Here is a 15266-nt window from a genome sequence, read left to right as displayed (position 1 = left end):
CTATGAACTAAAAAGGGGTAAACGAAATAAGGCAAGTAGCCCTTCTACCAACTAAATCATGTTTCCAGGATACTATTAATGTCACTGAAAGGACATGTCAAAACTGCTAATGGCAAGGGTCCCTTTCCTGAAGGGAAAGAACCCTAACGAAAAATCGTTCATCCTATTTCGGTTGGAAGCTTGAGTCAATTCAGGAGTAAATTGGAGTCCCTGTTCTAACTTACAAAGACATTGTGAAATTTAACTTAACTATACAAAAACCTAAATATATCGCCATATAGAAAAAATAACATAAGCTACATACACAAAATACTTATATAGATGGACAGGCTATCGTAACCCTAAGCTGAACTTTTGGAGGATGAAGGAAATTTCAAAAGGGAAAACACTAGTCTCCAAAACCTTAATTTGAAATATCCCACAACCGCAAAACCAATTCACGTTAGTGGTACTTCTGTCCACAACTATTCATATTACCAAACATGGCGTTTTCTGAATTGAATTCTATATTTCACGGTTTTCAGTTCGTTTTCACTGCAGAATTTAACTGTTCAGAGCTCCCTTCTGCTTCCAACAAATTTACTTCTAAAAATGAAATTGATTTTACCTTAATAATGCAGCTGTTCGGTCCAAATATCCAAAATTTAAAAGCGCCGATGTAACGTGTGGTGGCTTGGTGCTTGTCCAGGTCGAGAATGAGGATTATCGCGCCTTAATATGAGAGCGTCAGAAAATAGTTAAATCAAAACAGAGATTTGGGGGCGGAAAATTATAAAGCGAATGAAAAATAGCAAAAACTGGATAAAAACCGGATCTTGGTAGGATATGGGCATCTGAGAGGGACGAAGGGGTCTAAATTATTCTGCCGAAAATTAGATTGGTGGATAATTTCAAGAATTTCAGTCCAATTGTGGGCCTATGTTATCGTATAGCATTAAAATGATAATATCAATACTTATCCATCTAAAATGTCCATATACGGGACTCATAATAAAACAATGTATAAATAAAGATATTATTCCCCAAAATTCTACTAGATTATTCAAAGCTTCCACATTAATTTTGGTTTGAATAAGGGACTTATGAATATACTACACGGACCGAATTTATATTTAGAAAATCACTATCTTGGATTAATAACTTGACTAATAAAAGTCGTAGTGAACTAACATGGACTAAATTAGTTCTTCTGTACTCTACAGTATTTTGAAATTGTCCGACTGTAATTAATGGTTTAACTTGTACAACTGTTTATCTTTTGTCCTTTTGAAATGAGTCTTGACAATTATTATTAAGAAGCATGTAAAGATCAGTACCACGTATTTTTATCAGGAGTCCTTCGTGAGTGAGTCGACAGACGTATCGCATTTGTGGACAATTAATCCGGTTTCGAGTTCAAATAGAGGACAATTTCTCTCGGATGTAAGCCGAGAAGCGGTTTGGATTCCGCTTTAAACTTATGTGACCCCTTCCTGCATAACCCGGTTGTTGCATAATAACACCAAGGCGAAACAAACTTATTTCTGCCCATATGTGATATAAATACATAGAGCAAATTATTTAAACTAAAAAAACCTGGTTTAAACCCAAAAGATCGGGTTTAAACAAAAAACGTTTTTTCTTTAATAAAAACCATGGTTTTTGCCAACCCTGATTATGATCCTGGAAAAAGTCTCAATTTGTACAACCACCCATCACTGACCGTTTGGCCATTATAGGGCCATTTTTTAATGAGCAGAAGGTAACGGTATTCTGTAGTTCGGTGTAATTGCTTGAAACTGTGATATGTTGCTGACCGTTTGGCCACTCTACTTTTTTTTGAATACAGTAGAGTGTAACTGTATTCCGAATTTCGGTGGAGTTACTTGAAGTCATAATATGTTAATATTGGATATTGAGAAAAAGTCACAATGGGCACAACCACCCATCACTGTCCGTTTGGCCACTTAAGGACCACGTTTTTTTTTTAAAGAGCAGAAGGTAGATATTCTGGATTTCGGTGGAATTGGTTGAAACCGTGATATATTGTAGATATTGTGATCCTGAGAAAGGGTCTCAATAGACACAACCACCAATCACTGAGCATTTGGCAACTACGGGACCACATTTTTTTAAACAGTAGAAGGTAAGGATATTCTGGAATTTTGGTAGAATTACATGAAGCCCTGAAAAGTCCTATCTCACAACCCGGAAAAAGGATGAGGAGAGTAGTGGCTAACATCATTTAAGCATAGACAACATTCCGATGTTCATTTTGAGGGACAAAGGAAAACCCTGGAAAGCCCTAGACAATTTTCTTAGGATCTTGACATCTACAACGTATCACAGTTTCATTTATTTACACCGTAATCAAAAATATAATTTTACCCGGCTGTTTTCAAAAATCTGGATCTGTAGTGGCCATACGGTCAACAATTGATGGTCGTGTTTATTAAGACTTTCTCTCACGATGAGAAGATCTACACCATATCACAAATTTACTCATTCTTACAGAAATCCAGAACATCTAGTCAGGTTCACTATGTAATTTCGCCGGAAATTGTTGGAGAGTATGAAAAGTGTACATTTTCTGAAAGCTTATAATATAACCAACAAGAAAAACAATGTTTCCATTTTCTACGACTCCTACATGGGCGCCATCTTGGATTTTACAAAATGGCTGACGTAAAAACAATTTTTGTTAATATCTGAACCTCTAAACAACATAAAAATATAATTTTGACAGATAAACATGCATTTTCTGGACTAGGGAATCCAATGGTATCGAAATAAATGATGTAGATTAAGCGACAAACTATGTTGATTTATATCAAATGGCTTTTTATACAAATTTCCTGACACCAACAACATAGGGTTTAATATTTTTAATTTTATAGCAACTACAGAGTCTTTACAATTCATCATCGTCATTGTGATCATCAGTTTCTTACTGTGTTTGTGTGTTCTCATCATTTGTACACTCACTGCCGTACTGGCAAAGATCGGTGCATGATAACATAGGCTTATTTGCTCTGCAAGGACACCTTGCAGAAGAACAGTCTTTTTTGCATTGACAATTAATCATCTCAATTATTGCCTTTGGAGCTGGAGAATATCTGTCGCGGTTGGTTTCAGCTGGCCATCCAAATCTTTGTGGTAGACATTCTTCGTGGGATCCAGCTGATGATCTTGCATAGCGATGTTAGCCTGTCCCCACACCCTGGCTTGGGTGTGGACTCTGAGGACATGCTGTTTGAGAGCTCCTAGTGTGGGAGGTAGCTTGTCACTTTCTACCATATGCTTGCAAAATAGATGCCATCGCAGTTTGATGATATTGTCGATGAAGATGCATTTGGGGCAATAAGCTACACAGACGAAGCTAGCAAGACTTGACAACATGGTACTGGACACTTCTGCTTCTGTTTAAAGCATCTGCAGAGAACTGATCACATGGGGCCTCTCTGGGTCTCTATGTCGAATACTCCAGAGACCATTGAAATCGACTTATTCTTCAGCATGAGGTCATAGTTAGCTATAACTAACACCAGGACATCAGTATCTGGGGAAAAGAAAATCATCTTTGCATCCGGCGCGTTTCGTTGTGTTGCCAGGACAGCTTGGTAGATCAACAGTGTGTCTGCTTCTTCATGATTGTTGTCGTCGAAAACTAAATCTTTGTTGCTCCTGGTGCGCCTTGAAGAAGAAGTAATGATGAGTTTTTGTGAGGAACTATTGTACTCTAGAATCTTAGCAGCAAGATAGTTTGTCAAGTCTGCCTTTGTCTTGTCATGTGAAAGAAACCTGTTCATTGGGATGTGTTTAATGTTTGTGTCATCTCTGATCTGATACTGAATTGGTGCTTTTCCTTGCCTTCTTCTATCCCTAGTAGGACCTTTGAGAGAATCTTCTCTGTATGTATCAAACACAAGGATGATTTCATCATAATTTCCCACGAGAGACATAAGCCTGCTATTGAAGGAAGCACCGAGATCTTTGACCGTCGCCTTCGTTGCTGGTTTTTTGGCCATCTTCTGAAGAAGAACCATCCCATCCACCAGGGTGATCTTACGACTTGAAGCATCTGATGTTGTGTCCATCCAATCCTCTGGGTGCGTATCTTACTTTAATGTTTCTGCTGTTGCCAAATTGTTGAGGAGACTGATCAGTTTCGACTTGTCAAGGCATGGCAAGATTGTACCATCTGGAGCAAAAAGAGCTCTTGGTGTCACAGTGAATTCGTAGTTCCCAATGGCCTCTTTCTGATTAATGTCTCTGGTAGACCTTGCCACGACCATCATTCTGCCATATAAGTTCCTGGTCTCCTGTAGATCCACAGTCTTGTCTTGGAGTTGTACTTTGGTTTTCTTATTTGCCGACATAAACATCTTGTTGTTCTCCTTCTTTACTGGTGCCCATATACTAACATCCCATTGATTCACTCCGACACGTATCCTTCGTACAGCTTTTGGCCATTCTCATCTGCATTCACGATCATTTTTACATACTCATCACGGATGAAGGTATGAGTGATAACATTATAGAACTTGTCACCTACAGCAGCAAATAGGTTTCCGTGTTTCAAAATTGCTTTCTTTATCTTGTCTATAACATGATGATGCTTCTTGACTGTACTTGGCCCAAGTTCATGATGCTCTCTGGTTTTATCACTGTCTAAATCAAACTGACTCGTAAACTCATTGACAACACGGGAGAGTTCAGGTGTAACCATGAAGAATCTCTGTCGAGCATTGGCATTGTTCGAGATGCCGACAATTCCAGAATGAGTTTTCATAAGCTTGTTCAGATGCTCGCATGCATAGTCCGCCCCGATGGATACAAAGGGGATATCATTTTTCGTCACTGAAATGTTACCTGCTTTCAGTTCTGCCCATGTTTGAGGGTGATTGCTTCTAAGGTCATGCATGTCCGTGATGTATCTTGGCCAGAGTCAAATGCAAAGAAGAACTTGCTGAGCTGCTCGCCAGCTTGAAAATGAAGCTCAAGATCTGCATTCCGAGTTGCAGCGACAAACATAAGAATTGTTTCCACTCGCTGTAGGTAGTTCATCATTAACTTGAACATTGCATATTTTGAATCTCTGTTTCACCCATGTATGGATCTGTGTGCTTAAATCACTAGTAAAGATAGCCTCAAGTAGTGTGTCGTTTGCTTGTTTCATGGACTCCCTTTTTGTGTTCTTGTTCCTCTCGAAACAGGCAGCTTCAACTCTCTTTGTTGCCATCAAACACATCTACTTTAGCTTCGGATTATCAATGAAGAATTCATCCAGTAACATTTCATACAGAGCAATATATGTACACATATGGACACGAAGAGCACGCTTGTAATGGGTACATTTCAAAATTTGCCTTGTTGTTGCAGACCCATACACATCAGCTTCTATCCACGCATCATCAATACCTGAACTCTCTATAGAGGTGCCCAGAGCACGTAGGGCAGTCATAACAGCATGTAGCTCTCCCAGTCGCGCGACAACTGTGCGTTTCAGGTCAGGTCTGGCATCTAGCAGTTGGACCACCTTCTCATACAGAGCCATGTCAAATAAAATGACAGTAGGATGATCTTCACCAACAGTCAACTTCCTCAGTTCACTCGCTTGCATGATCACAGTCAGCAGCGTTGACCACTCATGTGCCAGCTCTGGTAGCAGTGGTAGGGCTCAAACGTGGGTAAGTTGCTTGCTTTCGGACAACATTAAGTTGTATCCTGTCCACCCGGGAATAATGCTGGATGCTTTCTCTTGCTTCAATCTGGACATAGCAGTAGCAACAATCCATCCAAATTGTGATTGTTGGTAGGAACCTGATATATTCTGGCTTATGGCAAAGTGTTCTGTTCTCGGGGTGTGCCGTGCTTTTGGCTTGTCACAGTGCATTATAGGTACATGGTATGGAATAACAGATAAAGTGTGGGCATCAGTTATCTTCAAGGGTGGTGCAACAGGTTCTCCAAGAACATCTGCTTTCTGATATACAGCAGTTATAGTTTCATGTGTTGTTCCTTTCCCATCAGGAGTGTCCTCTGCAAAATCTGTGTTATCGACTGCAAAGAACACAAAGGAACCCTTCTTTAAGAATGGTGGTACATACACACCTAGTAACTGTCGCGTGTTTTCTACAACAGCATTGGCCAAGCAATTTCCAAAAGTAGGGTACGGCCATAAGGAACACAGTACCCATGTGAACTGAGAAGATTCATCAACTTCTTATCGCGGGTGTTCTGATAAACGGTCAGCGACAGTCCCAGGACCTGTGGGTTTTCTCGTGCTTGGGGTTGTCTTGAACACTGATGATTCGTTTATTGGCTTGTAGTTGGCCTGACGCTTCGATTTTAATTCATACATGATATTTTGACTCAAAGTCAGTGCTGCTGGGTCAACAGCGTTGGTCCTTCTTTCAGTTTTAAGGCTGTCAATCAGTTTTAAGGCTGTCCTGTGATGGTCCATCGGATCGCGGTGTACAATTCGGCTGGAACATCATGTATGTCACTGGTGACCTGTATGGTATTTTTATTCGTGAATGGCTTTGTAGAGTTTGTATGCTCTTCCTGATCAATTGTGCTGCTTCGTAGATTTTCTGCATGTTGTCCACATCGTCAATACTATTTTCCAAAGCAGAATGAACCATGAGTTCATCACAGGCCTCTGGGGAATAAAGAACACCTGATTGCCTTCGGTTTTTTGAAAGACAGGACTTGAGATATGGCAAGGCATTCATAATCATTTCTTTGAGCCATTTTCTAGTGAATGTAGGTTTGTGCTTTTCCAAGCCTTCTGTACCAAGCATATTCACGTAAGTGGTTTCGATATCTTGTATAGGTAAGTATGCTTCGTTCTGTGTTTGGATGTCAACTAGGTTTATCAACTCGAGCAGACTTGCACGCTGTAACAAGGGCTCTTTGCGGTCTGCTCTGCTGGTGCGGCCTTCTCGCTGTCCATGGAAAACATGCTTTGTCCAACAAGATTTGTGGTACCGGACGTCAATTGCATGTGCATCCCCTGGTACAATGCATGTGTTCAGTCTTGTTTTCAGTGTTAAATTATCAGATCTTTTAACAGCTTCTTTTAAAGATTCCCAAGCGTTGACTGTCCTCACGTAATAAAGCTTCTCATCTTCATCGTTCTGACAAAAGAAACACTTTTCCTTATTCAGTGGGCATGTATGTGACCTGGTGAATGGGAAGAAGAGTCAGATGTTGATGAACCTGTTTCGTCCGTTTCAAATCTTCCTCTTTTGAATCCCCGTTTCTTGGGCACGTGTCTACCACTTGCTAATGCATGTGCAGAACGATTTCGGGCACGTTGGATTTGGTCGTTGTTAACTGCATTTGAATAGCAACTACGATGGTAGACTGCTTGATGTGTACAGAGTGCGTCTTTCCCGCTGTAAATTCGTCGATGGATATCAACGTACTTACCATCTTGCAAACTGGCCCTCTCTGCTACTACGTCCACAATGCGCTGGTAAGAGTGCATCCGAAGATTTTGCACCAACTTCTCCTTCTCATCAGAGGATTGACACAATATACATAGCTTCCAGTTCACAGGTGATTGACCTTGACAAATTACTTCAGCAGTTTGTGGTTCTTCACTCATGTTCAGGCCCTGCAATCATAAAAACACACCTTCAATATATGGTTGCTGTCATAACAATAATATAATATAATATAATTTAAAATCTACAAAATGCTTATTAAAATAAACAAGATTGATTGAACGGTCGTTTTTAGTTTACGTGATACAACTAAGAATTACAGGTTTTAGATCGGATTTACAAATGTTAATCTAGCCTGGAAAATGCATGTTTATGTGTCAAAATTATATTTTTATGTTGTTTAGAAGCTCAGATATTAACAAGAATTGTTTTTAAGTCAGCCATTTTGTAAAATCCAAGATGGCATCCACGTAGGACTCGTAGGAAATGTAAACATTGTTTTTCTTATTGCTTATACTATAAGGTTTCAAGAAATGTACACTTTTCAGACTCTCCACAAAGTTCCCGCGAAGTTATATATCATGACACAGTGAACCTGACTAATCGCTATACTTGGCTGTTTTCAAGAAAGTAACTCTGTGGTGGCCAAACGATTAGCAACTAGTGGTTGTGTCCATTGAGACTATTTCTCAGGATGACAATATCTACAACATATCACGGTTTCTGTCATTTGGACCGAAATCCAGCATATCACTGTCTTCGGATCGGCTGCTTTCAAAAACGTGGCCCATTAAGATGTTTTCTCAGGATCACAATATCTACAACATATTGCGGTTTCAAGCAATTTCAATGAAACCCATACTGTTACCTTCTGCTCTTTTTAACAAAGTAGATCTGCAGTGGCCAAATGTCAATGATTGGTAGTTGTGCCCATTGGGACTTTTTCTCAGGATCACAATATCTACAACATATCACGGTTTCATTCATTTTTACCGAAATCTAGAATACTGTTACCTTCTGCTGTTTTAAAAAAAACTGAGGCCCTGTAGTGGCTAAAGGGTCAGTGATTGGTGGCTGTGCCTGTTGAGATTTTTTCTCAGGATCACAATGTCTACAACATATCACAGTTTCAGTCATTTTCATCGAAATCCAGAATATCGTTATTTTCGGCTGTTTTCAAAAATGTGGCTCTGTAGTGGCCAAACGGTCAGTGATTTGTGGTTGTGTCCATTGAGACTTTTTTTTTTCAGGAACACAATATCTACAACATGACACGATTTCAAGCAATTCCACCGAAATCCAATTTCCGTAAGGATTGTGCGGGGTCCTTTGTCATTTTGAAGGGAGCCATTGCCCCCTGAAACTCTTTTCTCACAAAAACGACAAAACCCTTATTTCCTACTTTGAAGTCATCTTTGCATCGACTGAGTTTCGTTTCTTTAATGTGACCCTTTTAGTAAAGAGGACCCTTTTTTGAAAAGAGGCCCTTTGTCCCCCTTAACATATTTTCCGAAAGAAACAAGAAAAGGTGTCGATTTATTTTCGGTCTAGTATATATGTGCCAAGTTTGAAGAATATGGGATGACGAGAAACCCTTGTGTAGTTATCTCCTTTACACTTTCACTTTTTGGACTTGAAGACTTTGGGGCCAAAACCCGTTAATTGATCAAATGCTTTATTATCGTTTTGCATCTCCGTGTTTAATTGACACTTTATAACAGGAACTTCCTGAACCTTGTGGTGGAAGCTACGACACTCATCTTTGCTATGGCTGGTCTCGTGGTAGAGTACCAAACAAGTTAGATTCAAAATCCGATGTTTCGCATAATTCACGTCTCACTTTAAGTACATTTTGTTTCTTATACAGTTCATAAGGTCGTAATGCATTACATAAGCATATATTCAGTGCCGTAACTAGGCAGGAGCAATTGGGGCAGTGTCCCGAGGCCCTTACCCATAGGGGGCCTCGAGAAAACCAGTTAGGCTTACAACATTTCTACTCTGAGAACTGAATAAAAGGTAATACCTAAGAAATTTAAGACTTTAATACTTTAATGCTATAATTTGAATAAATTGTCATGGATACTGCAGACTTATTTGTTTGCACGCCAGGAAAAATGTCGTCCCTCGGTGACGACGAAATCAACTTTGGGGCCCAACAGAGTTATTATTACTCAACTAAGTAGGTCAAAACAATAATTTGTTTCCTTTGGGAAATACCTTCTTTTACTCTTCATACAACTCTTCGCAGTAGTTTATGTGAAGTATAAAAAAGTTTTAAAAATTAATCATTTTTTCGCTCTGATTAACCATAGAATTTCAATGATGTCATGCAGAGACGTAAGCAGAAATTTATTTCGGGGGAGGGAGTCCAAAACTTTTCCGGGTAGTCCAGATTCAATATGAAGAAAATTGAATTAAAATTTGTAAAATCGCTCCTAAAATTAGATAGAATTTACAGAAAAGTCGGGATTTCAAGAGTTTGGACCCGTAGGACCCACCTTCTGTGCGTCCCAAATGTCGTGTATCTTTTCATTTCTATATATTTGGGCTACAGATTGTTCAAATCCTCTACTTTTGGAGCACAGACACACTACTTATATATACACACTAACTGAAATACCCATTCTTCGTATGGGACTCATAAAATATCTATATAAACAAACTGAACGACGAACAAGAATATCGATCATTTTTTACTTTTACATATACCGTAAACGCTCCCTGAGACCCCCTGGTTTTCAGCCGATTTGGGCTGTATTTGGAAGTCAACGCCTGTGGGAGTATCATTATTCATCTTAGCGACCGCGAAAACTGTGGATTTGACACTGATATCGGTCATTTTGTATTATTTTTATATGTCTTGGTGTCCTCTCCCGGTAACCCCAGGCCTGCAGCCGATTCGAGTGAATTGGGAAGTTAATACAATCGGAGTTTAACAAGTGATGTCAGTGACCGCGAAAACTATGAATTCGACACTAATAAGGTCATTTTCTACTACCTTTACATGTTCCAGTAAACGCCCCCCCCCCCCCCGAGACCCCCTGCTTCGAATTAAAAAAAAACTCTTCGTCTTGATCTGGGGCCTGAACCAAGGTACATGTGACCAAAATTTGGCAACTCTCGGTCTACTCATCTGTTCCCCAAGTCGCACACAGACAGTTAGACAGACACAGAAAATATTTTATTCCTATTAGACTAGCTTAAATACCATTCTTCGCATAGGTCAGATAAACATCTATATAAACAAACTGAACAACGAAAGAAAAAAACATCAATCATTTCTTAATGCTTTTACATATCCCCGTAAACGCCCCCTGAGACCCTCTGGTTCAAATTTTGAAAAGAAAAAACGCCTCTGGCCCCCAGCCGATTGCTCTGTATTTTGAAGTCAACACCTGTGGGACTCACCATTCATCTCAGCGACCCCGAAAACTACGGATTTGACACTAATATCGGTCATTTTGGATTATTTTTACATGTCTCGGTATACCTCCCCCCCAGTGACCCTGGTCCGCAGCCGAATGGGATGAATTTGGAAGTTAATGAGATCGGAGTTTCACCACCGATCTCAGCGACCGCGAAAACTACGGATTTGAGACTAATATCGGTCATTTGTACTACTTTTACATGTCCCGGTAAATGTCCCCTGGTTCGAATTTTAATAGAAACGCTTTGTCTTGATCTGAGGCCTGAATCAAGGTACCCCTGACCAAAATTTAGTAATTCTCGGTCCACTCGTCTGGTTCCCAGGTCGCACACAGACACACAAACATTTTTTATATTTTATATATATATACAGATGGTGATCAGAAAAATGGAAACACCAGTAGTTGGCAACACGTCAGATGTATGAGTTGGCAGTGGTGTCGTGGCGCCCGCAGCGTCGGACCGCTGGTGGTGGTGTGTTAGGTCGGTCTCCATACTACGTCAGGCGGAGTGGAAAAGCAGTGTCCAGTGGCTGCAGCAGACGGAGGTAGTGTAAAATGGGAGACCTCTCAGTTTTTCAAAGAGGGCAAATTGTTGGTGCGCGGTTATGTGGAGTGAGTGTGACGGCAATGGCTACTGTGTTAGGTGTGTCGCGTGGGACAGTGTCGAAGGTGATGACGGCCTACACGACGCACGGGAAAACCACATCGGGGAAGCGGAACAGTGGGCGGAAGAAAATCATGAGTGACAGGTCACGCCGGGTATTAAAGCGTATTGTCACGCAGAACCGTCGTGCCACTGCGGAGCAAGGGACTGAGGAACTCAATCAGCACCTCCCCCACCTGTTTCGACAATCAGAGTCCGCCGCTAATTGCATGACATGAACTTACGGGGTCGTGTTGCACGGGCCAAACCGCTCATCAGGGACCATAACGCTTTCGCACGCCGCAAATGGTGCCGCGACCATGCAACTTGGACCGTTGAGGACTGGAAACGTGTGATATGGTCGAATGAGTCATCCTTCACCCTATTCCCAGCCACGGGCCGTGTTTATGTGTGGAGATATCCCAAAGAAGCCTATGATCTACAGTGTTTCCGCCCAACTGTAAAACATGGCGGCGGCTCGCTGATGCTGTGGGCCGCCATATCATGGTTTTCATTGGGTCCTGTGGTCACACTTAGTGGACGAATCACTGCCAACGATTATGTCGCAATTTTAGTAGACCACTTACATCCTATGGTCCGGATGTTGTTCCCGGACAATGACGCCATCCTCCAGGATGATAATGCACCCATTCACACAGCCGGCGTTGTTGCAGCGTGGTTTGAGGAACATGGGGATGAAGTTCAACACCTCCCCTGGCCCGCCCAATCACCAGATCTCAACATAATTGAACATCTGTGGTCCGTCTTGGAAACACGACTCCGGCGACGATTTCAACCTCCATCCTCTCTCACAAAACTGGCCGATGCCCTACACGAGGAATGGTGTAAAATTCCACTTGCTACCATTCACGACCTTTATGCCTCCATCCCACGTCGCATCAAGGCTGCTCTGAAGGCGAAAGGTGGCCCGACACCATATTAATCTGGTAAGTTGCAATTTCGTTCAGGTGTTTCCATTTTTCTGATTGATTGATTGATTTTTGAGTTTTACGTCCCGTTCAGCAGCGAGGCTATATGAGACGTGGACCTACTGATTAACGTGGAATCCGAACCACATGAGCTCCCACCGGGAATCGAACCCGGTTCCATTTTTCTGATCACCATCTGTATTATATATATATATATATATATATATATATATATATATATATATATATATATATATATATATATGTGTGTGTGTGTGTGTGTGTGTGTGTAGAGAGAGAGAGAGAGAGAGGGATATATACGTATATCAGCAATTGATTGTTTCGGGAGAGGATTCAGGAACAGGTAAGAAACGTTTCTGTTGTACTGTACATGCAGTGCGAAAACATGATCACAAATTTATTTCGGGAGGTGCTTGAGTCTGATAGCCACAGTGTAAATACGCGACTGTACATGATTCAACCGTTCCCATATTATCTAACACAGCAACGAAACAAATTTTGAGTAAAGGCAATTTTAATAGCTAATTCGAGACAAGACCGAGACTTTTGAGACTGACCTGTCTCGTCTCGGTCTTGTCTCCATTTATAGAGGTCTGTCTCGGTCTCGTATCGGTTTTATAAAACCCATCTCGGCCTCGGTCAAGTCTCGGTATATAAAAGTCCGTCTCGGTCTTGTCTCGAATTCTCGGTCTCGGTACCATTCCTAAAATATACCGGAATCAACAATGAAAATCTAAATATGTTCTTATTTTTTGTACCCAAGGTTGAGGGGGAAGTGGTGAACCCGAACACACATTTTAAGCCAAAAAAAAAATGTTAAAATAAAAGCAGTTGTACTTCGCCCTTAATAGAAAATTATTAACAGAAAACTATTACTGTAATTTATCTTTTACTTCTGTTTCTGATTGTCATCACAAATCAGCGACAGACACGAACTTCACATAGTATAGGAATATAGCAGTGTTGGGTAAGTTACTTGTAAAAATGTAACGCGTTGCTTGCAACAAAAAAGTAACTGTTACTTTACCTCGAAAGTAACGCGTTACTTTTAGGTCCGAAACGTTAATAATGTAAAAAAAAAAATTATGACTTCAAGTTTTCGTACTACTATATCTACCGCTATTATTATTATTATTATTATTATTATTATTATTATTATTATTATTATTATTGCACGTTCTGAATCGCTTTATGTAAATGCAAGGACAAATTTTTACTTGATATATGAACATTTTCATATAATGTAACATTGATAAAATGCCATACTACGTTACTCGTAGAGATGGACACGAGCGAGTTCGAGCGAGTTTTCTTTGAAACTCGATTCGACTAAAACAGACATATTTCGATTGTTTCATTCTGAGAAATTCACTTACAGAAAAGAAACAGCCATTTGTTTCCGAAAAGAAAATATACATATATTGTAGTTACTCATCCGAAATGTAACGCGAAAAAAGTAACGCAAAGTAGGTACGTTACTTAAAAATTTGTAACGCGTTACCGTTACAGTTACTTTTTGTAGGTGTAACGAGTAGTAGGTGTAACGGGTGTAGGTGTAAAAATGTAACGCGTTAGTAGGAAACGTTACTTAAAAAGTAACGCGTTAGTAGGAAACGTTACTTAAAAAGTAACGCGTTACTTGCGTTACGTTACTTCCCAAGACTGGAATATATTCTATAATTGTTCACAACTTAGCAAACCGGAAAATGAAATTCTTGTGACATTAAAGTGGAATGTTGTACTAAATAATCACAATTCATTGTCTTTATTTTTATCAGCACTTCTGCCACACAGACTCAGAGCTAGAAGACTATAGAACTAGAAATGAGAGATTTCATTCCTTTTCTCTCTCACTCACACACACAAACACACAGCACGTGACTCATTACTTCCGTCAAAAATTGTCATGAAACACTATATCCCCTTAACAACAAATGAATTTCACGTGGGATCCCAAGGTTAAATTTAATGGAGTCTCACACACCTCTTTCATATTGTCATCTTATGCTATGATACCTAGCACGTGGGAACCCAAAGCCAAATTCGAAAAAGTCTGGTAACAAATCCAGTTCCCATGGGAACTTCAGGTCTTTCGCAGATTACAGGCGTCTAAGAGTATGTGCGCGTCCTAACACTTAGCAGCACACTGGTTTACGCAGGTTTTAAGGATCAAAAGGTCAAAACCGACCCAAATGAGGGAAATCTACTCACGGTTAATAAAATGCAAAGCTTTTTCAGGCCAGTCGTCCTAAGTAAGGTTTCCCTCATTCACACCAGGCAAATGCCGGGATGGTACCTAACATAATAGTCTCAGAGGGCTTCCTTTTTTCCCTATTCCTTCCTTCCCCTTCAATTTCCTGGATAGAAATATCCGCCAATGGACTTGTAACAGTGATGTTCAAAAAAAAAAGAAAGAAAGAAAGAAAAGAAAAGAAAAGAAAGAAAGAAAGAAAAAAGATTTACTGCATGCGACAGTTGACAAGAGACATTGAACTTTCATAAATTGGCTATAAATGTCAGGTTTAGTGGAGTGAATAATTGTAGCTCTATCTTGTGCTGTCATCTGTTGATGTTAACGTTAAATATTGCAGCCTATTACTCTGCGTATTGCAGAAGATAATATCATAGTGATAACATGTAAAATTCTTAGTGTACGAAAGTTGCGGTGATTTACAACGTTGAGATGAAGTGAAAGTGTGTTCACGGATTTGTAAGTAATTAATGGAGAATGAGGATCTGACCGTATGTAGAAATTTTCATTCTTTATTATTATTTTATGTTTTTCTCTTGGTTAGTTAGACCTCTTTGA

This window comes from Thermobia domestica, chromosome 10 (genome assembly GCF_964235325.1).
Source record: "Thermobia domestica chromosome 10, izTheDome1.hap1.1, whole genome shotgun sequence".
NCBI lineage: Eukaryota > Metazoa > Arthropoda > Insecta > Zygentoma > Lepismatidae > Thermobia > Thermobia domestica.
This window is presented reverse-complemented; position numbering follows the sequence as displayed.